The 22,701-nt window shown below is 41.9% G+C and overlaps 1 long non-coding RNA gene across 1 annotated transcript in view; it reads right to left on the reverse strand.

The window, feature by feature from the left end:
* The window catches only part of LOC311142044, a 63,733-nt gene extending 45,854 nt beyond the window's left edge, over positions 1 to 17,879 (reverse strand). Inside the window, exon 1 of the long non-coding RNA XR_014614266.1 lies at positions 17,753 to 17,879. This is a non-coding gene — a long non-coding RNA (uncharacterized lncRNA). The remainder of the gene's footprint in view (positions 1 to 17,752) is intronic.
* Between the last annotated feature and the right edge of the window lie 4,822 nt (positions 17,880 to 22,701).

Consider the following 22,701-nt stretch of genomic DNA (forward strand, 5'->3'; position numbering starts at 1 on the left):
CGGCCAACAATAACGAAACCACTCTGGACAGTAGTCAGAACTCACAGCTGACGCCATCTGTCACCAGCTCTACTGATGGTAAAGTTGTCTGATTGTTTTGTCCTTGGTTTCAGGATGAGGCGTTTTATCTATGAATCAAATCATAAGAAATATTTGACTACACTATCCCACATTCTCTCTATCCCTACAGCTATCAGATTTTTTCTAAACGCTGTTGGCAAAAGAATAAAAAAAGGTACCCTGAACACAAACCATTGTCAGAAGAACTGACTAGTTAAATGGATACTTCAGGATTTGGGGAATTCATTTTTCCTACTTACCCAGAGTCAGATGAACTCATGGATAAAAATGTTATGTCTCAGTGTACAGTTTGAAGAAAGTTGAAGGCAGCATATCGTTAGCTTAACGCAATTGCTGTTAATCTGCAGGAACTACTAGCCAGCTCATCTCAGAAGCAGGGAAATGGACCTAACTACCCTACATGAACAAAAGTATGGACACCGGCTCGTTGAACATCTCATTCCAAAATCATGGGCATTAATATGGAGTTGGTCCCCACTTTGCTGCTATAACAGCCTCCACTCTTCTGGGAAAGCTTTCCACTAGCTGTTGGAACATTGCTGCGGGGACTTGCTTCCATTCAGCCACAAGAGCATTAGTGAGGTCGGGCACTGATGTTGGACGATTTGGCCTGGCCTGCAGTCAGCGTTCCATCCGCACAGAATCGTCTAGAATGTAATTGTATGCTGTAGCGTTAAGATTTCCCTTCACTGGAACTCTGTAGTGAGTGTTGCAACTGAGGAAAGACAATTTTTATGCGCATCAGAACTCGGCGGTCCCGTTCTTTGAGCTTGTGTGGCCTACTTCGTGGCTGAGTCGCTGTTGCTCCTAGACGTTTCCACTTCACAATAACATCACTTACAGTTGACCGGGGCAGCTTTAACAGGGCAGACATTTGATGAGCTGACTTGTTGGAAAGGTGTTATCCTATGACGGTGCCACGTAGAAAGTCACTGAGCTTTTCAGTAAGGCCATTCTACTGCACATGTTTGTCTATGGAGATTGCATGGCTGTGAGCTCGATTTTACACACCTGTCAGCAACGGGCTGAAATAGCCGAATCCACTAATTTGAAGGGGTGTCCACATACTTTCGTATATATTGTGTACTTCAAAGTTGGTTATTTATAGTCAAAGTTACACAGGATTTCCTATTTTGTACGAGGTAACCTAAATCCTTCAGCACATATGGAAAGACATATGGGCTCACTATTCACATCTAGGAAGTATGTCGTTTAGGAAAGGTGTGGAGTGAGAAAGGCATAGAGAGAGAATCCGACTTGCATGACAAGAAAAGCTAATCACCTTTGTGGAAGGAATGAAGGTGGATGGAATCATAATTCAACTTTTACATTTTCTTTAGATTGCTACTCATTTAATTATCTTCTCTCATTTTGTCTCTTTCACACGCACACACACACACTAAGCTAGAACAAATAAATGCACTTAAGGCAGGAATTAGAAAGAAATATTTCACTGCTCCATTTAACTACCAAGTTATCTGAAATCACCCACTGATTAATTTGTAATTTTTGTAGATTAAAAAATCGGTTTTTCAGCTAGTAATATGTCAATATTTATCTTTAGAAATTAGCAAGGCATTTTGCCAATTAATATATAACGCAGCTTTGGATTTTACCCATCTCAAAAGTGAATGGTTTAGACTGTTTGGAGGATTTCCCGCTCCGACCAATGAATGAATGAATGCGATCATGCGCAGCTGGCAAAAATGATTGCTGTCCTTTATGAAATGACCCTGTTCATGTAAAAATGACCAAATACACTGACTGTTTAAAGCAAAACCACCAAAACTATTTCTTATGATGAACAATCTAAATAAAATCTGAATGATTTAAAAGCCCAATTAGCAGTTGGATGGGAGTTGCGTCCACTCCGGTAGGCCACACAACTCCGGTAAAACAATTTTCTACAGCACATTTGGTAACAATGACCCAGCAAATTACATTGGTTGTCACTCAACTAATAAAGCTGTGCTATCAAAGACAGCGTTTCCCAAACTCGGTCCTCGGGACCCCAAGGGGCACATGCCAATCAGAATACGTTTTCCCCCACAAAAGGGCTTTATTATAGACAGAAATTCTCCTCAGTTTCATCAGCTGTCTGGGTGGCTGGTCTCAGACAATCCCGCAGGTGAAGAAGCCGGATGTGGAGGTCCTGGGCTGGTTTCACGTGGTCTGCGGTTGTGAGGCCGGTTGGACGTACTGCCAAATTCTCTAAAACGACATTATGGTAGAGAAATTAACATTCAATTCTCTGGCAACAGCTCTGGTGGACATTCCTCCAGTCAGCATGCCAATTGCACACTCCCTCAAAACTTGAGACATCTGCGGCATTGTTTTGTGACAGAACTGCACATTTTAGAGTGGCCTTTTATTGTCCCCAGCACAAGGTGTGTAATGATCATGCTGTTTAATCAGCCTCTTGATATGCCACACCTGTCAGGTGGATGGATTACCTTGGCAAATGAGAAATATTAGGCAGCCACTGCCTAACTTCAGTTCAATGTTAATAGGAGAACAAGTGGCTGCCTAATAGTCACATGTATTCCTAAAATCAGAATATTGAGAATCCACAACTGTTATGGATGTTACCTATATTATAATGCCAAAAAAAGGACACTGACAATGAAGAGAGAAACCAATTATAGACAAAGTAAGCTTTACAGAGAAAGTGTCAAGACGATCCGAAGTAAGCTGCATGTAAAAAAAAGAATAATGGATGTTACATTGCCTGTCCCAGTCACCCGCATATCTTTACAAGATTGTAGAACACGTAAACAAAACTCAAGACATTTCAATATGGCTCATGGTTCTCACCCCCTTCCATAGATTTACACAGTAATTATGACGACTTACTGAGGACGTCCTCAAACCTATCAGAGCTCTTGCAGCATGAACTGACATGTTGTCCACCCAATCAGAGAATCAATCTAGTACTGAAAGAATAAGCTACAGCTAGCTAGCACTGCCGTGCATAAAATGTGGTGAGTAGTTGACTCATCGAAAGAGAAGGACAATAGTTGAACAGTTGTGAACAAATACATTTCTTAAAAAATTGAGAAGCAGCAGAGAGAGCGAGCGAGAGATCTTTAATTGCATTTTTGTTCACTTTCACAGCGAGCTAATGCAGCTAGCTAATTTAGCCTACTTAAACACCTGGCTAAAACAGACAGGAATGCTATTTATGTTTGCTAGCTGGCTAAGGCTATCCAACACTGGAACTCTTCCAAGTCAAGGTAAGCTTTCGGTTTTGTTATATTTATTGCAAGCGGGGCCCGTCGGTGTAACTGCTAAACTGCTTGCTGTACACTGTACTGCGTGATTGTAGCGGGTTAACTAACGCATTAGTTCTAGTAGCTATGTTGATTATGACGTTAACCAATATGGTGACAACGATGTAGGCTGTATGTAGCAGTTAGCGGTTAAGGTATGAAGATTTGGCTTGGAAAGGTTTTTTCCGCCTGGTCACAGACAGCAGTTCTGTTGTGCACTGAAGTCCACAAGCGAAGGGAAAAGGAGAGAGGAGGAGAGCGTGTAGATGCAAGAAGGAATTATAGAACGAACAAAGTGACGATGTGGTTTGTATGTGGCTGCTATGAAAGTGAACTGTGGTGCGGGTGATCAGGGGTGTATTCATTCCGCTGATTCTGTTGAAAAACATTTCTTAAAAACGGAAGCAAACGAAGCAGGGATAAATCTGAATTTGTCCAATAAAACTCTCATTTGCAACTGTTTGGACTGATGATTACACCCAAATCAGCTAGATGCAGGCAAGTGTGTGCAAGGCGGTATTGAATGTGTCCCTGTCCGTCACCTTGATTACTTCAATTTGTCTCTCAATGTGTGTACCTACGATATAAACTTTGATTCGTAGGCTGTTGTAGCAACCTCATGATGGGTATAGGGAAAATTCAAGTATCATGTAGTGGCCTAAACCTAGCGATGTTACATTGAGCTGGGTGAATGGAATATGAATGACAGTCATCCAATATGCTGTAATAGAAATAAGGGCATACTCATAAAAAAATGTTATCGTCCTCCCTAATCTTACACTGCCCTACACTAAACCCTAACTTTAACCCCTACCCCATCCATAACCCTTACCTAACCCGAACCTTAACCCTTACGTAAGCATTTTTCATTTCTACTTCAATTGGGTAGGGACGTCCCAAGGATTCCAGATAGCAAAGAACGTTCACCAAGGCAACGCTTTGGGCAAGAGGCAGCAGTGCCAGCGGCACATTTTGTTATTTATGTTTTTCCTTTCAAGTGAGAACCAATGTTTCCTCTAAGCTGCGCCTGCGCACAGCTCCCCCGGGACTGCCGCGCAGAAGAAATATCAGCAGGCGCAGAGAAGCACGCACGCAGCTTAGAGGGAGAGTTTTCCCCCTTAACACTATCAACGATTCCATTTACTGTTGGAATTGTGATAGAGTCAACGCAATATTAGCCAATTTCAATGCAACACACCGAAATAAAACTAACTATGAAAGATATTTTGTTGTAGGCAGAACGCAAGTGGAGTAGGATTCTATTGCATTGAGATGCACAACAGCCATTCTCTACACAGACCGCTGCGGCATAAGCAATCAGAGCTGCAGTAGGCCTATATGCAAATAGACCATTGCCATATATGGATCTGTGCCATTGACTTTGAACTGGACTGTGTTTACAGCATGATCTTTGAGATCAAAGCGAGAACTGCATGTAGCCACGTGTGCACATTTTGCTCACACCCTTTACTAGTTAGTGAGTTATTAGTCCAGTTATAGATAATTTGTAGTCAGCAATGAGGGAGTCATTGCTTCCTACAAGAGCACAAAACATTTCTAGTTATCTTTGAAAAGCGAGTCTGGTAAAGAGCTTCTTTTTTTTGGTCTTAAAAGGCAGTGTTGTATTTTGAGACAGGCTTGAATAAGCTAAGTAGCCAATAGGCAGAGGGAATAATGCATTTGATATTGGAAAGTGGTTTCTTGCATTAAACAACAACATTTTCAGTCACCTCCTTGTCTGAAGGACAAGTGGATAAACAGGTTAATGTCAAGTCCTGTATGTTTATTTTCAAAAGTCATGGAATGTAGGCCTACAGTGAACACCACACATTGGCTTCTACTGTAGGCTGAATGATAGAACAGCTATTTCCGTGTTAAAATGTTATGAGATGCGTTTTTTATTGTAGGTCACTCTGGTAGGCATACATTATGATATGATCAAATAGCCACAGTAGCCTACTTGACCATTGTCTGAAACTAACTTAAAGCGGGTACAGCCTCAGTGTTCACAGCAAACGCGCACTGAAAGTTGCACAGAATTTTCACAACGTTTGAGTTTGCGCTCAGCAGACCTGAAATTTGCTCAGTGCTGGAAAAAAATAAAGGGAACATTGGTGACAACTACCAGAATTCAGTTGCTACATACAGCCCTACAATCGATGAAAACATAGCTAAATACCAATACATTGAAAATGTGTCCCATGTCATTGTTTTCCAGATGGCTAGCATGAGGCAGATCAGTCTTCAGAGTTTAGGCAAATGTTTTGCTGGAATTAGTGCAGTTTATCCTCCTTTCACTAGAGTAACACACATATTATCAATTTTTGTTTTTTAAACTCATCTTTCTGGGGCTCCTAAATTTTATGTGGTGCTTACATTAATGCTCTTTCCTCAAATTTAGGAAATCAGCTGAGTATCTTAGTAAGACAGTTTTTATATACACTACCAGTCAAAAGTTTGGACACACCTACTCATTCAAGGGTTTTTACATTGTAGAATAATAGTGAAGACATCAAAACTATGAAATAACACATATGGAATCATGTAGTAACCAAAAAAGTGTTAAACAAATCAAAATATATTTTATATTTGAGATTCTTCAAATAGCCACCCTTTGCCTTGATGACAGCTTTGCACACTCTTGGCATTCTCTCAACCAGCTTAATCTGAAACGCTTTTCCAACAGTCTTGAAGGAGTTCCCACATATGCTTAGCACTTGGCTGCTTTTCCGTCACTCTGCCGTCCGACTCATCCCAAACCATCTCAATTGGGTTGAGGTCGGGGGATTGTGGTGGCCAGGTCTTCTGATGCAGCACTCAATCACTCTCCTTCTTGGTAAAATAGCCCTTACACAGCCTGGAGGTGTGTTGGGTCATTGTCCTGTTGAAAAACAAATGATAGACCCACTATGCCCAAACCAGATGGAATGGCGTATCGCTGCAGAATGCTGTGGTAGCCATGCTGGTTAAGTGTGCCTTGAAGACAGTGTCGCCAGCAAAGCACCCCCACACCATAACACCTCCTCCTCCATGCTTTACGGTGGGAAATACACATGCAGAGATCATCCTTGTCTCAAAAAGACACGGCGGTTGGAACCAAAAATCTCAAATTTGGACTCCAGACCAAAAGGACACATTTCCACCGGTCTAATGTCCATTGCTCGTGTTTCTTGGCCCAAGCAAGTCTCTTCTTCTTATTGGTGTCCTTTAGTAGTGGTTTCTAATTCGACCATGAAGGCCTCCTCTGAACAGTTGATGTTGAGATGTGTCTGTTACTTGAACTCTGTGTAGTATTTATTGGGCTGCAATTTCTGAGGCTGGTAACTCTAATGAACTTATCCTCTGCAGCAGAGGTAACTCTGGGTCTTCCATTCCTATGGCGGTCCTCATGAGAGCCAGTTTCATCATAGCGCTTGATGGTTTTTGTGACTGACCTTCATGTCTTAAAGTAATGATGGACTGTCATTTCTCTTTGGTTATTTGAGCTGTTCTTGCCATAATATGGACTTGGTCTTTTACCAAATAGGGCTATCTTCTGTATACCACCCCCACCTTGTCACAACACAACTGATTGGCTCAAACGCATTAAGGAGGAAAGAAATTCCACAAATTAACTTTTAAGAAGGAACACCTGTTAATTACAATATGCAACTATAGGTCTAATCAATGTTAATTAGTAAGTGAGTTAAAAAGGCAGGTAAGTAACCATAGCAGTTGTATTTACATATGACAGCTTACAGCTCAATTCCCACACCCACCAAAAAGAAACTAAACCCACAGCAATCTTCCTCTGGAAAACAAAACCTAGATGGATACAAGAGAACCTCTCCTAGCAACATCACCAAAACAGTATAAAACAGCTATTGCGCCTAAATGAAGCAGAAACAGCGTCAAGCTGAGCTTAGGGCTCCTCTAAAACAACACCACAACATTCCTGTGCTACAAGAATGAGGGTTTAGACTTAATGAGAAAAACAATGTTTGTGTGAAGATTTAAAGTATCCCACAGTGCTAGCTTATCCTGAATAGGTCAAGACTGAGGCAGCAGCTGAGGCAAAAGCAACCTAGAACTAACTCACGCATGGATGAGGAGCTTCATCAAAAGCACATTCTGGAAGGAGGTCATATGCGTGTATGACGAGTTTACTGACAACTGGCCTAGATGCTCAAGATTAAAGAGCCAAACTTACAGGAGTGCAGCTCATCATTTCCATGTATGGCCCCAAAACAAACAAGCTCTAACCCATATCTGTGTGTGGTCCCCTGAGCCAAAGAGCCATGTACCAATCGAATCTCAGAAAATGTAGAAGAGCTTCACCAGCTCAGAGTGGCTAAAACAGTTTCCTATAATGAAGGATGTCGACATCCATTGATTGCAGCTCACATTTAGTGCCCCATGCTATGTCGGCTAAACATAATGTAAGCTTTGCCACAAAGCCTATTACCCAACTCCCACAGAACCTTGATCGCACTGTTCTCTCACAAGAGCGCTAGTCTGCTTTCTTAACAGGTTTTCATATTTGGATTTATATAACACATTCTAAGTAGTAAGTGATGCAATATTAACCCAAATGACATTCCAAAGTAAAACTTTATAATTCCAAAGTAAAATTATCAAAGGAAGTAGCCTCATGTTTGTAACTGATAAGTGGAGCTTGTCTCCCACCTGAGGACCCAGAGGCAAATGAGGAAAATACAGTATCTTCCAGGAGCACATTCAATCTCTTCCCCGTGCACTCCCAGACAACAGTGGGAAGCAGGAGAAATTACACACGCAGCACCAGTGTCGCTCCATATCGGATGTGCCCATGGGGTGCAAGATAGTGGAAACTAGAGCAACAAAGGCAGACACTTAAAAAATTCAGATGGGGGAAAGGAAACCGTCCTTGAGTCAGCAGTTCTGCAGAACAGAACATGCGACAGGCTAACAATCGGGGCTGAGATCATGGGCTTATTTTGATATACAGTAGACTGAGGGAAGCACGTGGGTCTGCAGAAAGGCCCAGGGCACCTGCTTAGGCATATACGGGGCACATGCTGATCATGTTGTGCTTTTGGGAATAAAACAGAACATCAACTTTTCGATTGCAACAACATTGAGTCTCCAGAGATAATAATAATAATTAAGCCATGTTAATGAACTAGAAAAATTAAAAAGAGGCTAGGAAGGGTGGGGCTGTACTGCAGCAGTATCCCCTTCATCTAGACTCTCACTTCTTCTTACAGTACTTTGAGAGAGAAGGGGGGGGATGAGCAAAATGTGAGCACAGACACAAAAATGTATTGCAACAGCGAGCTCAAATCTGTCTTTCCCAGAAGACAGAAAAACATGCATTTTGGAAAAATGTATCGGAAGATTGGATAGGACATTCCAGCACAATGTAATAAGAAAATGAATCAGATGTCCATGTGAGGGGTGTGTTCCAGTGTGGAGGGGCTCTGGTACAACCAAAGGTCTTAGGCTCCACGCCAGCCATAGCAGTGGAATTACATCATGTGGAGAATTGTCTCTGGCGTTAGAGGGGCTGAGAGGCTTGAACTGCAGCCTTGTCTCTCCTCTACGTTTCATCAACCTTTCCTCCCCGTGACAACTCCACTTTTGTCAGCTCTCCAGTGAAATAACACAGACAAGGAAGCAAAAACAAGTCAGTCATTTTGTCACCGCTCTTGACATTTGAACCCAATTTCTTCCATCCAGCAGCAATATAATTCAAACAGCTTGCTTGCCTGGCTGGAAGAGACAAGTATATCACAGACAGAAAAAAAGCAGGTGACAGAAATAGCCATCTGCGCGTCGTGTGCAAGCACTGAGATGAGCAATATCAGTTATCCAAGCACACGTTCTGTGTCTGAGCAAGTTAGAGCAACCCATTTTGAAAAACGATTTTACTGCGACAAAGTGCCAATTCTGGCCTTGACCCTGTCTGAAACTGAATATTTCTTCCAGGCATAAGCTGTGTGATGCAGTGACCTTTCTGTGCTTGCTCCCATTGTTTTCTCTGTCTGCACTCTCTGCCCTCAGCCCTGTTTAAACACATTGACACAATCTCACAGGACACCAACTGGAATGGAACAAGTACACAGGCTGCACAATCAAATTATTTGATTAAATTCCACTAATAGGAGCAATTTCTATGTAATGTTTATGACCACCTTTCAAAACAGCCCCATTGTTACCTCTTTCTTGTTGGCATTCGCCTTCTATAGAGCCATTGCTTAGCCGACATCTGAGCAAGAGACATTAATCTTTGACCCTATTGTTGCAATCGTTGTCATGGTAACCTGACATGACAGTAAGCAGTATTGATCAAGTGCTAAATTCATCAGACAGAATGCATGGCTTTCATTTCTTCACAACAGTTGTTAGAATCTCGCCATACTTAATAATTTCCTTGTAATGTGTAAATTTTTCTGTTATGGTGAATAAAAAGTTGGCTACAGTTAAATTCAAAACGTTTTCAAATATGTTCTGGTAATTATATGAGCTGGCTGGCTGGCCAGATAGATAAGATAGCTACTTAAAACATTGACTAGAAAGTTGTCGGTTTTAGTTGCTGTATTTTTTGGTGCAACATTTTTTTGCAAGTAACATTGCTATTTGAACCAGGCTGCTGTTATGCAGACTGCCGTTGTGTTTATATATTTTCATAATGACAAGGACAAGTTTGATGTCGGACAACAACAAAATAAGGTTCATGATCTAATGCGTGACAAAGCCGGTAAGATGAAAGGCCATGTTTATACTGAGGGGCTGGCGGGACTTTTAAAAACATTTCCGCAATCACGGCAAGGCCGAGCACACCCCCACTCACAAAATATTTGGCACGGGCCCTCAGATCCTCAAAAAGTTATACAGCTGCACCATTGAGAGCATCTTGAAAGCAGAATAACTGCTTGGTATGGCAACTGCTTGGCATCCAACCACAAGGCACTACAGAGGATACTGCGTACGGCCCAGTACATCACTGAGGCCAAGCTTCCTGCCATCTCTAGGAGACAGAACGCGTCTCCTTCCTGAGCGGTATGGCGGCTGCGTGGTCCCATGGCGTTTATACTTGCGTACTATTGTTTGTACAGATGAACGTGGTACCTTCAGGCGTTTGCAAATTGCTCCCAAGGATGAACCAGACTTGTGGAGGTCTACCATTTTTTTCTGAGGTCTTGGCTGATTTCTTTTGATTTTCCCATGATGTCAAGCAAAGAGGCACTGAGTTTGAAGGTAGGCCTTGAAATACATCCACAGGTACACCTCCAATTGACTCAATTGATGTCAACTAGCCTATCAGAAGCTTCTAAAGCCATGACAGTTTCTGGAATTTTCCAAGCTGTTTAAAGGCATTGTCAACTTAGTGTATGTAAACTTCTGACCCACTGGAATTGTGATACAGTGAATTAATCTGTCTGTAAATAATTGTTGGAACGATTATGTGTCATGCACAAAGTAGATGTCCTAACCGACTTGCCAAAACTATAGTTTGTTAACAAGAAATGTGTGGAGTGGTTGAAAAACAAGTTTTAATGACTCCAACCTAAGTTAATGTAAACTTCCGACTTCAACTGTAGGTGCCAGGCGTACCGGTTTGTGATAAGAACTGCAACGCTTTTGGGCTTTTCACGCTCAAGAACGATCCACCACCCAATGGACAACCAGCCAACTTGACACAACTGTGGAAAGCATTGGAGTCAACATGGGCCAGCATTCCTGTGGAACTTTTTCGACACCTTGTAGAGTCCATGCCCCAACGAATTCAGGCTGTTCTGAGGGCAAAAGGGGGTGGAACTCAATATTAGGAAGGTGTTCTTAATATTTTGTACTCTAAGTGTAAGTACAGGCATTGTTGCCTGCAATACCTTTCAGATATAAAGAAAAGCAAAAAGCGGCATGCTAAAGTTGGCGGGTTTTTGTCTTTGTTTGAAAGGGGTATAATTGTAAAACAGTGAATGATAATCTCTTCAGTTTTTGATTTATTTAAGTGGACCACTGCTGAATGCAGAGCAAAATGCTCAGCCGCATCTGCTTTCTGCAGCTAATACCCATGAAGTCATTGGTGCCTGACTGGCTCATCATTAGGGATGTAGGGATGAGTTGAGCTGCTTGTTAAGACACAAAGCTACTTACTGCACAATCTACGCAAGGCAACTTTCAATTTCCATTTCAATGGAGAATCCATTTACTGGCGCGGACAGGGCTGCATACCAATAGAGGTACTGACTGCACAAGACACAAGGGGACAGCAGGCAGTTCCACATCCATGTGGGAATACAGTCTATTCCTGCTGGGAGAGACCTGTCCTACAATCTCTGACTGAATGCTTTTCATCAATTATTCACATTTTCAGAAAAATACATACAATAATTTCCCTGACTGCTCAAATAAATCTCAAACTAGCTTGAAACGTCACTCATTGTGACAGTTCCATACTCTGGCACAAGAGAGAGGTGGAAGCCTGGCCTGGGAGACTGATGTAACAAGGGAAACCTGAAGAGTAAGGCTGGGCGAAATGGCTAAAAATCCCAATAATTTTCTATCAATAGAATATGGGACGGCAGAGACATAAATATGTAATATTTGTGTGTAGAATAAATAGCATGGTGTAAATTTTATTGTAATATTATAGAACACTTAAATCACACAAACCCAATAAATACATTGCTAAGCCCTACTGCAGACTGGTACCATCATGCCAATCTCACCTGGGGGGGGGGGGAAATGAACTAGCAGCAGATTTCCTACTGCATCACGGCTGACTGAAAATGAAAGGAATGGCAGTCTGATACCTGGGGGATGGTATGTCACTGTGTGTGTGTTTGGCGACATTTACAGAGTCAAAGGCATGCAATTCACGCTGGCTGCGCGGACATGTGCTTATCTGGATCCATGTGATTACAGATGCAGGGCTAATACAACCACTGGCAGTGGAGGCCACCTGCAGTGGTCGAGCTGCAAGGCTCATGCCCACCGGATTATCGGATCATACTCAGACTAACATCATACTCCGCATTATTCCTGTGTCATTTTCACTGCTGGCCTGGGCAATGACAATGGTGCTAGCATGTGCTTTTTTAGACCTCACTGGTTTGTCAGATCAGTGGATTTGACATGACGGTAAATACCTGTTGTTGCGATTGACATTACCAGTATGTGTTGTTGTTATAGCCATTTAATAAGTATTACAAAGTGAAAATGTACATTGGTATTGAGAGAGCATGCATTGAAAAGTGTGTTTATGAGAGCATTGTTGTTCAAATAAAAGTTGGTGCAACTGTGAGTGCAAGCTGGGGCAATGGCCAATTGAGTAAACAGCAGACCATCTAGCCTAAATGCTGTGCTAGGGTCACTAATCATAGGGGTTCGCTAATGTGTCAGAGGCTCTTTACTTTGTCAACAATGCTGTTCACATCAGCTTTGATATGAGAGGGGGAAAAAAAAAAAAACATGTGGTTGTTATCCAAATGCTGCCCATCTGTCAGGAAATGTAGAGACATTTTTCAGCCAAATCTAACTCGGCGCACAGATTTGTTGGTGAGAATCTTCTCTGATCTATCCTAATGAAATCAATCTGGACCTGCATGCCAGACGCTCTGCCGGGTCAAACAGGACTAATCAGAAGACACAGGCACAAACACTATTGGATAAAGGAAGAACCATACTGCCAACAAACTTAATTAACTGTAGTCTCCACAGACGAATAAGTGACTCAATAGCACATTCTTACAGCATTTAGAGTCACTCTTTGCCATAACACCATAAACTGCATTCCAAACATGCAAGCAGACAGCGTGTCTCCATTTTTCTATCCAGCTACTCTCAATAAATCCTTATTCCATTTTAACCAGTCAAAAGAATCCAGTAGTGTAAACCTAAGGAGCTGATCTCTGCCAAACAAATTACATGAGTGTGGTTTACAATAGTAGCAAGGACCCCTGGATAATCATTAGTCTAACATGATGGATCAACAGAGTAATCCCAGTCATTACAGAGAATCAGCTAGTTGGCTCCTCACATGCGCAAACACAGAACCAGGACTTTGAACACAGCAAGTCTGACTTGGAGGGTTTTACAACAGATGGAGGCTAGGCCTTCATCTAACTACAAGCTAACTGTGGCAAACTAGGCCTTTCATTTGCCCTGAGCCTTACTTTAGAGCAGTTAGACATCATATCGTTATCCTTCACTGTCTGAACTTTGACCCCCACACACTTCCAGAACAACACATGTACCTTATTAATGAAGTCAAGTGGCTCACTGTGCCAAGAGATAAGAGGCCAGCTGCTGATGTATTCTACCGCGAATGAGAAGGAGTTGATACTTGGGCGAGTTGAACACAAATATCCCTGTGTTGACAGAGAGGCAAAGTGACAGCTTGCTCAGTGTCGGTTCCAGCAGGGAGGGTGGAGAGATACTGGGCCAGGCAGAACTTGGCAGTGCCCCTGCGAAGAAGACAAATTGTTATGCAGTCCCTAGATTTGGCATGCTCCTCCTGGAGATTAATTACTCTTTCCTCCGTGTCGAACAGAATGAGAGCGAGGCACTGGCTGGCTGGCAGCATGGGGACTGGGGAGAGGACCAGTGACAGGCACAGAGGCATTATGTGGGCCCGTCCCTTTACTTCTGGTTACCAACAGCCACAGGCAGGGACAACCAACCTTCCTCCTGACCACTACTAATCACAAGTGGCAGTTATGTGGTTAAGTTATAGCCATTTAATTTGGTGTCATTTTGGTAAATGGTTTTGCTTTGGAAGGAAGCGTTCTGCCAGAATGTGGAATATCATGACAAGAGTACATCATATTACCGGTACTACTTTTGCTCAATCATGGACCATGTAGAACACACCCTGACGTAAATAGGCTCTGTAGGACAATAGCCTTTCTGAATGGGAGATGAGGTACTTAACTTGCATTCACCATACATTACAAATTATTGGAACATTACTGCCCAATCAAACAACAATAGATGGCTTCACAGCCTCAGTGGTTCTTTAAAGCTGCAAAATGGAACACAGAAATATATGTTATAGATCTGTAACTCTCATTGAAAGCAAGTCTAAGAAGCGGTAGATCTGTTCTATGTGCGCTATTTCTATGCTTCCAGTTTGTGTGTCTTTTACTTTCGGTTTTGTATATCAGCTTCATACTGCTGAATTAAAAATATATTTCAAGCGGTTTAGATGGTACACCGATTCTCTACACTGCTTGTTTTGTCATAAACTGAAAATAGGTGAACTATTAGAAATTTTGCAACCTGGAAATTGCAGAGCAATTTCTGCATATTGCACCTTTAAGTAGATTGTTTCACCATCAATTAGGCATACATTAGAACTCAACTGACCAATATTGCAACCTGACACGTCATGGAAGCAGGGACTGTGATGACACTAATCTGAGGAGCATATCAATCTGCAGTACACTATTACATAACCATCTCGGGTAACACTTTAATGGAATATACTAATGGATATTGCACAAGTGGAGGATGATCTTGATCATACCTCCAAAAAGTGGGCTTTTTAAGAGCATTTAAAACGCTGAGGTATAATTCTCAAGTACACTAAAATCTCCAGTCCGGGCCATAAAACATATTCAAAGATTACTGTGTAAAAACAGCGGCTGTTCATTTTGCTAAAGGTCCATTACACAGATTACACCACCACAATATAGGCCGAAATGTAATTGCATATGGCCAAAAAGTCACTAATGGTGGCTTAAGGAGAGTCTTGGATATTATTTACTATCCATTACAATCTCTACAATCCATCCCATAGGTGAAGCGTTACCATGGTTAAACTCAATTAGTGAAATTGATTAATGATATTTTTTGATCTCCAATTTCCCTGGATAAAAAGGGAAAAACTAGTGTAGCCTATGAGTCCTGGAAACCATGATGAAAGGTATGATCACGTCATTAGTGGGGCGCTCTGAAACTACTGTACAATGACTGTGGCCAATCAACTACAGGCCTGTAACATCCAGCAGCATGTATTGCAGATGTGTTCACCAGCCTAACATCACAGTGAAGTCTAGAGGCAGAAAGTTGGCAGAGCAAAGGGACTCTCTCCCTACAATGATGTGTTCCATCACAGGCGAGCAATTCATTAATGTCAGTGCTTCATGTCAGGCAATCAAAGTGCCTTGTGAGAGGGGAGCATACATCATGGACTTTGGAGGGCAGAGGGTGGGGTTTGGGTTTCAGGACAGTCAGAGCATAGGCTAATGCAAAAACTGGAAACCAACATCTGTTGAATGCAGTAAAATACCAATTCCACATAGTGGTTTACAATAACACATAATATTTGTGCATGTACAGTACCATTGTCTAATGCTATGGCATGAGATATGAGTGAGGGCAGATTTTTGACAAATAAAATAGATGAATTTAGATCAATTTGAAAAATGTACCTTTAGATAAATATGTAAAATAAATAGTCAAAAACAGAATAAATAACATTATGTAAGACTAACTAATCAGGTCAGGTGATCCTAAAGTAAACAATATTTTAATAAATGTAATGTCAACACCCTTCTGCATAGACTTATGTAACATCCGAACCAAATGTATGCATTGCAATTTTATTTATGTAGCCCAAATCAACATCGCTCTACAAATAAGTCATCTCCCAGGGAGGTAGAAAGCAATATTCTGGGGAGAAATTGGGCTATGAGCACATTCTGATTCATTTGCCTAAGTGCTGGTGGTGGACTGTGACCCACTACAGGAGAGAGAGGAGCACCCTGTGGAGCAGCACAGCAAGAGCTCGGTGAGGGAGGTTTAGACTAAGGTCCAAGGATTGGAAGGTTGACAGAGTCCAATCCCATGATAAAGGAAAGATTAACATGACACAGTGAGGGGAATTGTTCTGTGTTGCATGTGCAGTGTAACAGAGTTAAGAACTTATCATGAGCTCACGCCACAGCTAGCTTGAAATGTCACCGATGGAGCTATCGAAAAAAATTACAATAAAAAATTAGATAGCAAATTAGATAGCTCAAACGGTTAGTAAAATCTCTAGGATGGCGGTCACGTATGTCTGCGAGCAGAGGATCACTGGTTCGAGCCTGGTATGGGGACAGGACAGTGGAGGAAGCTAAACTGTTAGCAGCACACTGACGTCCGTTTCACAGCATGAAAAAAACACATTGCTTGGTGTAAGTATGCAAAGGGGACCTCTTGATGCTTATAAGTTAAAAAAATAAATAACATAGATCACACTTTATTTGGAAATAAAATAAACCTAAGGTTTAAAAACATTGCAAAATACAGCCAAATGAAGTGATAACTCCTGAAAGTGTTTGGCAGAAAGCAATCTGACCCAGTGCACTGACGACTGACCAACAGGAACAGAACGAAGTAGGCAAAGCATATTTCTATAGGAAATGGCCTATGCCCGAATCTAGAAACGTAATCTTGTGCTACTTTTCATAGAAAATGAATACAATATGTCCAAAACTGCTCTGCTAAATCAATTTCAAGAGGGTGGGTGACCGAGGCAAAAACATATTGCATATCCTCTGAGAATATAAGTGCAAAAAAAAGAGCTCTTAAGCATATACCATCCAAAAATGTATTTGTAGTTGGGTATACCTCTATTATAACGCTCAAACGGTGTGCATAATTTAGCAACATTGCCAGCTAGTAACGTTACCTAGCTAGGGCCAAGTATAGACAAAACAGGACATGTTGCTGTTTATGTGTGCATTGCATTGTAGTAGTAGGCTCCATCACTGGGATTCTCTCACATTCTCTCTAAAGTGTGCATTAGAAACCGGTCTGGTTACATTTAAGCACTGACATAATAAGATACATTAAAATGCATTCAACATAGCTATCCGTGTTACTTTGTTGTTTTATATTCATCACCACAAAGTGAATCTTCTAGACAAAAATTATAATCACTCAGCAACTGTGCATAGACACAAAAGCTGTAACTACAATGTACGCAAATGCTATCCTCCCTGGCTAGTTAGCTTGATCGATACTGTACCCCGACAATAGTTGGCTGTTTTTTCAACTCATGATTTAGCTGGCTAGCGGAACTAGTTAGTTGGCAGGCTAACTGAATCAGTGTGAAGCTAACGTTACCAGATAAGCTAGCTATAATCATGCATTAGCATTGCAGTTTACCAGGTTAATAAATCAGTGTACTCTGTTTTGTTGTTATATAGGTTGCGAGCAACCGTAGTTAAGATTTTAGACACTACCATTTAAACGGTTAACATATCTAACTAGCGATGCCCTCGATGCTCTGTCGTTGTAGCTAGCTGGCACCCACTTTTGAGAGTCGAATTTGGAGACGCGGGGACTTTCAGAGGCTAACGTTAAATACAGTAGCGTTCCCCGGGAACGCGTGTGCTTCCCTGCCGCACGCTTACTACACAATCCCAAAGAACAAAATAGCAACTTACCAACTTGATTGTTTCATCGACACGACCAACACTTGGTGTATAAAAGAAGGATTTGAAGTTCGGCTTTAGGCAGTAGCTTTACTAGAATTGGGGCGTCCCGGTTTAGATATAGACTGTTCCTAGTGGGCGAGAGAAACACGAGTGGCCTCGCCGCCCTCCTTCTACTGGGGTATATTTATTAAGCTGATTCTGTTGTTAAACGTTTTACAACAGAACCCGTTTACTCCAAACGGGAAATGCTTTGCAACGAAAACGTTTCTATTGGACAAATTCAGGTAGGTCCCGCAACGTTTCGTTCCGTTTGCTCTGTTTGGTTCTTAAAGGTAAACGGTTTCCGTTTCAATACGCAATGAATACACCCCTGGTCGCCTTCTCGTAGAGTACCGAATGGTCGCCAGATGGGGCTACTCCCGCCTCCAGTAATTGATCTAGAAGTGTTGGAGAGACTACAGAAAGATAGGGAGGGGGTTGATCCAGCTGATTTCTTTAAGAGACGTCTGGAAACTGTGTATCAGGATTTTGTGGCCATTTACACAGATGGTTCAAAAGATCCAAGGACAGGACGTACTGGGTCAGCATTTGTAGTGCAGGAATGTGGGGTGGAAGTCAGGAAACGTATTACAGATCATCTGGCTGTATATACGGCGGAGCTGATGGCCATACTGTTGGCCTTGCAGTGGGTGGAGGAAGTTAAGCCAGACAGAATAGTTATTTGCTCTGATTCATGTGCAGTGTTAATGAGTCTCCAGTCTTTTAGCTCAGGTAGCAGACAAGACCTGCTTTATGAGGTGCTGCAAACCCATGGCAGGATTAAACAGATGGGTATTCAGATTAGATTTACTTGGGTTCCAGCCCATGTGGGGGTGGAGGGGAACAAGGCAGTAGATGAACAGGCTAAACAAGCACTTAGTAGTGGGGATGTTGAAGTGTCACTGAGCAAGGCAGAGACAAAAATACTGATATATACAGTGATGGTGCAGAGATGGCAGGAGCAGTGGAATAGAAATAATAAGGGAAGGCATTTATTTCAAGTACAGAGGAAAGTCGGGGAGGGGAGGACGGCAGGAATGGACAGAAGAGAGGAGGCTATTTTTACAAGGTTAAGGGTGGGACACCGGCAGTTGAATAAGACATTAAACGTGATAGGAAAGCATCCATCAGGAAAGTGTGATTATTGTCAGGAAATAGAGACTGTCGAGCATGTATTGCTACAGTGTGGGCAGTATCAGAGGGAAATAGAGAGGATGAGATTTAGTATGAGGGAGAAGAGGATACAGGAAATTAGATTAAAGAGTATATTGAGCAGAACGGCATTAGATATAGTCTCAAATATTTTGTTATCTTTTTTAAGAGAAACGGGGTTGGCAGGTAGGATTACTTTTCTCCATGTCTCTGGCCCACATTCCAGTACGGTAGGTGGCGGTAATGCACCATAATGTTGGATGCCAACCGCCGATAAACCCCACTGAAGAAGAAGAAGAAGAAGGTCGCCAGATGACGTAACAAACCTCGAGTGATTTCCCCCCACTCTAAAAACAAAACGTCAACAACTGATGAGTCTAATTGCAACATTCTATGTTTTGAAAAAATATATATTTGTTGTATTGTTGTTTTGTTTAAATATAGGCTGTAAATAAAAATTACTCAAATCAATTATGCTTATATGGCATTCCACTGAACATTCACGATGGGATAAGAATCACAATAATCTGTATCTCTTCTCTCTCTCTCTCTCTCTCTCTCTCTCTCTCTCTGAAGGCATGGGTTTCATACTATATAGATACCTTCTGACACTAATGGGGCAGGGACCCGAAGTCCTCTGAGATAGTTGGTCCATTGCTCTTCAACAGAAACATGCCTCTTTACACCTGTGCCTGCCATAATGCATTTATGAAATCACTAAAATACTTAAGTGTGTTGATCCCTAATCTTGGTTATTCTCATGGCCTCACAGATAAATAGTAGGCTATCTTTGACCTCCGCTCATGCCATGCTGCTAATCATCACGGTCATGGCCCAGTTTTTCAAAACTTTTTATCTGGATCAGAATGATCCGGATTTGTAATCCTATTTTTTGCTATCCAGGGTAAGATCTATCTGGCGGTTTTTGAGGTGTTTTTTCTGAAAATAATCAGATAGGATAATTCTGATCTAGATACGACAATATCAAGATCACACAATCCGGATTTTCAGTGCTTTGAACAGGCCTACACCTTGCCATCTACTGGACAGATTGTGATATGCTACTACTTCTACACTGTCATAGGAAAACAGAGATGACTAAACCACATGAATAAAGGTATGAATAGTGCTAATGGGGATCCTTGGGACGTACACACCCTAAACCCTATCCATCACCCTTACCTAGCCATAACCCTAACCTTAAGCATTTTACATTTCAACTTCAATGGGGTAGGGATGTCCCAAAGATAAAATAATTATATAACCCATATACTTGCATTTACTTGACACTTCTCAATATAACAACTGACCACATAGCCTACATATACTGCAGTTCATTTCATATAATTAACCTTTGGTTTTCAGATGTAAGAACGTTTTTTTAAACTCCTCACCTTAGTTACATTAACATTTATTGGTTGTAGTGCCTTTCACCTTTCTAAATCCACCCTTCCAGTGGGATCAAAACAATCCAGATTTTCGGTATCAACATTTTCCTAATCACTATCTTTGAGTTTTGAAAGACGCAACAACAACATACTTTTATTTTTATTTATTTATTTATTTATTTATTTCACCTTTATTTAACCAGGTAAGCCAGTTGAGAACAAGTTCTCATTTACAACTGCGACCTGGCCAAGATAAAGCAAAGCAGTGCGATAAAAACAACAACACAGAGTTACATATGGGGTAAAAAAACATAATGTCAAAAAATACAACAGAAAATATATATACAGTGTGTGCAAATGTAGCAAGTTATGGAGGTAAGGCAATAAATAGGCTATAGTGCAAAATAATTACAATTAGTATTAACACTGGAATGCTAGATGTGCAAGAGATTATGTGCAAATAGAGATACTGGGGTGCAAAAGAGCAAAATAAATAACAATATAGGGATGAGGTAGTTGGGTGGGCTAATTTCAGATGGGCTGTGTACATGTGCAGTGATCGGTAAGGTGCTCTGACAACTGATGCTTAAAGTTAGTGAGGGAGATAAGTGTCTACAGCTTCAGAGATTTTTGCAATTCGTTCCAGTCATTGGCAGCAGAGAACTGGAAGGAATGGCGGCCAGAGGTGTTGGCTTTGGGAATGACCAGTGAGATATACCTGCTGGAGCGCAGACTACGGGTGGGTGCTGCTATGGTGACCAATGAGCTAAGATAAGGCAGGGATTTGCCTAGCAGTGATTTATAGATGGCCTGGAGCCAGTGGGTTTGACAACGAACATGTAGTGAGGACCAGCCAACAAGAGCGTACAGGTCACAGTGGTGGGTAGTGTATGGGGCTTTGGAGACAAAACGGATGGCACTGTGATAGACTACATCCAATTTGCTGAGTAGAGTGTTGGAGGCTATTTTGTAAATGACATCGCCGAAGTCAAGGATCGGTAGGATAGTCAGTTTTACGAGGGCATGTTTGGCAGCATGAGTGAAGGAGGCTTTGTTGCGAAATAGGAAGCCGATTCTAGATTTAACTTTGGATTGGAGATTCTTAATGTGAGTCTGGAAGGAGAGTTTACAGTCTAACCAGACACCTAGGTATTTGTAGTTGTCCACATACTCTAGGTCAGACCCGTCGAGAGTGGTGATTCTAGTCGGGTGGGCGGGTGCCAGCAGCGTTCGATTGAAGAGCATGCATTTAGTTTTACTAGTGTTTAAGAGCAGTTGGAGGCTACTGAAGGAGTGTTGTATGGCATTGAAGCTCGTTTGGAGGTTTGTTAACACAGTGTCCAATGAAGGGCCAGATGTATACAAAATGGTGTCGTCTGCGTAGAGGTGGATCTGAGAGTCACCAGCAGCAAGCGCGACATCATTGATATACACGGAGAAAAGAGTCGGCCCAAGAATTGAACCCTGTGGCACCCCCATAGAGACTGCCAAAAGGTCCAGACAACAGGCCCTCCGATTTGACACATTGAACTCTATCTGAGAAGTAGTTGGTGAACCAGGCGAGGCAGTCATTTGAGAAACCAAGGCTATTTAGTCTGCCAATAAGAATGCGGTGGTTGACAGAGTCGAAAGCCTTGGCCAGGTCGATGAAGACGGCTGCACAGTACTGTCTATTATCGATCGCGGTTATAATATCGTTTAGGACCTTGAGCGTGGCTGAAGTGCACCCATGACCAGCTCGGAAACCGGATTGCATAGCGGAGAAGGTACGGTGGGATTCGAAATGGTCGGTGATCTGTTTGTTAACTTGGCTTTCAAAAACTTTCGAATGGCAGGGCAGGATGGATATAGGTCTGTAACAGTTTGGATCTAGAGTGTCACCCCATTTGAATAGGGGGATGACCGCGGCAGCTTTCCAATCTCTGGGGATCTCAGACGTTACGAAAGAGAGGTTGAACAGGCTAGTAATAGGGGTTGCGACAATTTCGGCGGCTAGTTTTAGAAAGAAAGGGTCCAGATTGTCTAGCCCAGCTGATTTGTAGGGGTCCAGATTTTGCAGCTCTTTCAGAACATCAGCTGTCTGGTCAGATTGGGTTACCAAATCCTTATCAGAATTAATGTTTTTAAGTAAAAAAAAAAACAATTCTAACATTTAATCCTATTTGATTGCCGAAATCCGATCACATCATTTAACAAAAAAAAACTAGGCCCACATGAGAGACTTGGGGTAAATTACTTTACCGCTTTTCGCAATGAACAACCCCTATATACGCACAACCATGCGGGGTAGAATTATTCACCATACACATTAAAATGATCATACACATACAGATAATTAATTGTTGAAGATGTTGTTTCGACTGTGAAATAATAGTTATA

This window comes from Coregonus lavaretus (genome assembly GCF_964263955.1).
Source record: "Coregonus lavaretus genome assembly, chromosome: 15".
Classification (NCBI taxonomy): Eukaryota; Metazoa; Chordata; class Actinopteri; order Salmoniformes; family Salmonidae; genus Coregonus; species Coregonus lavaretus.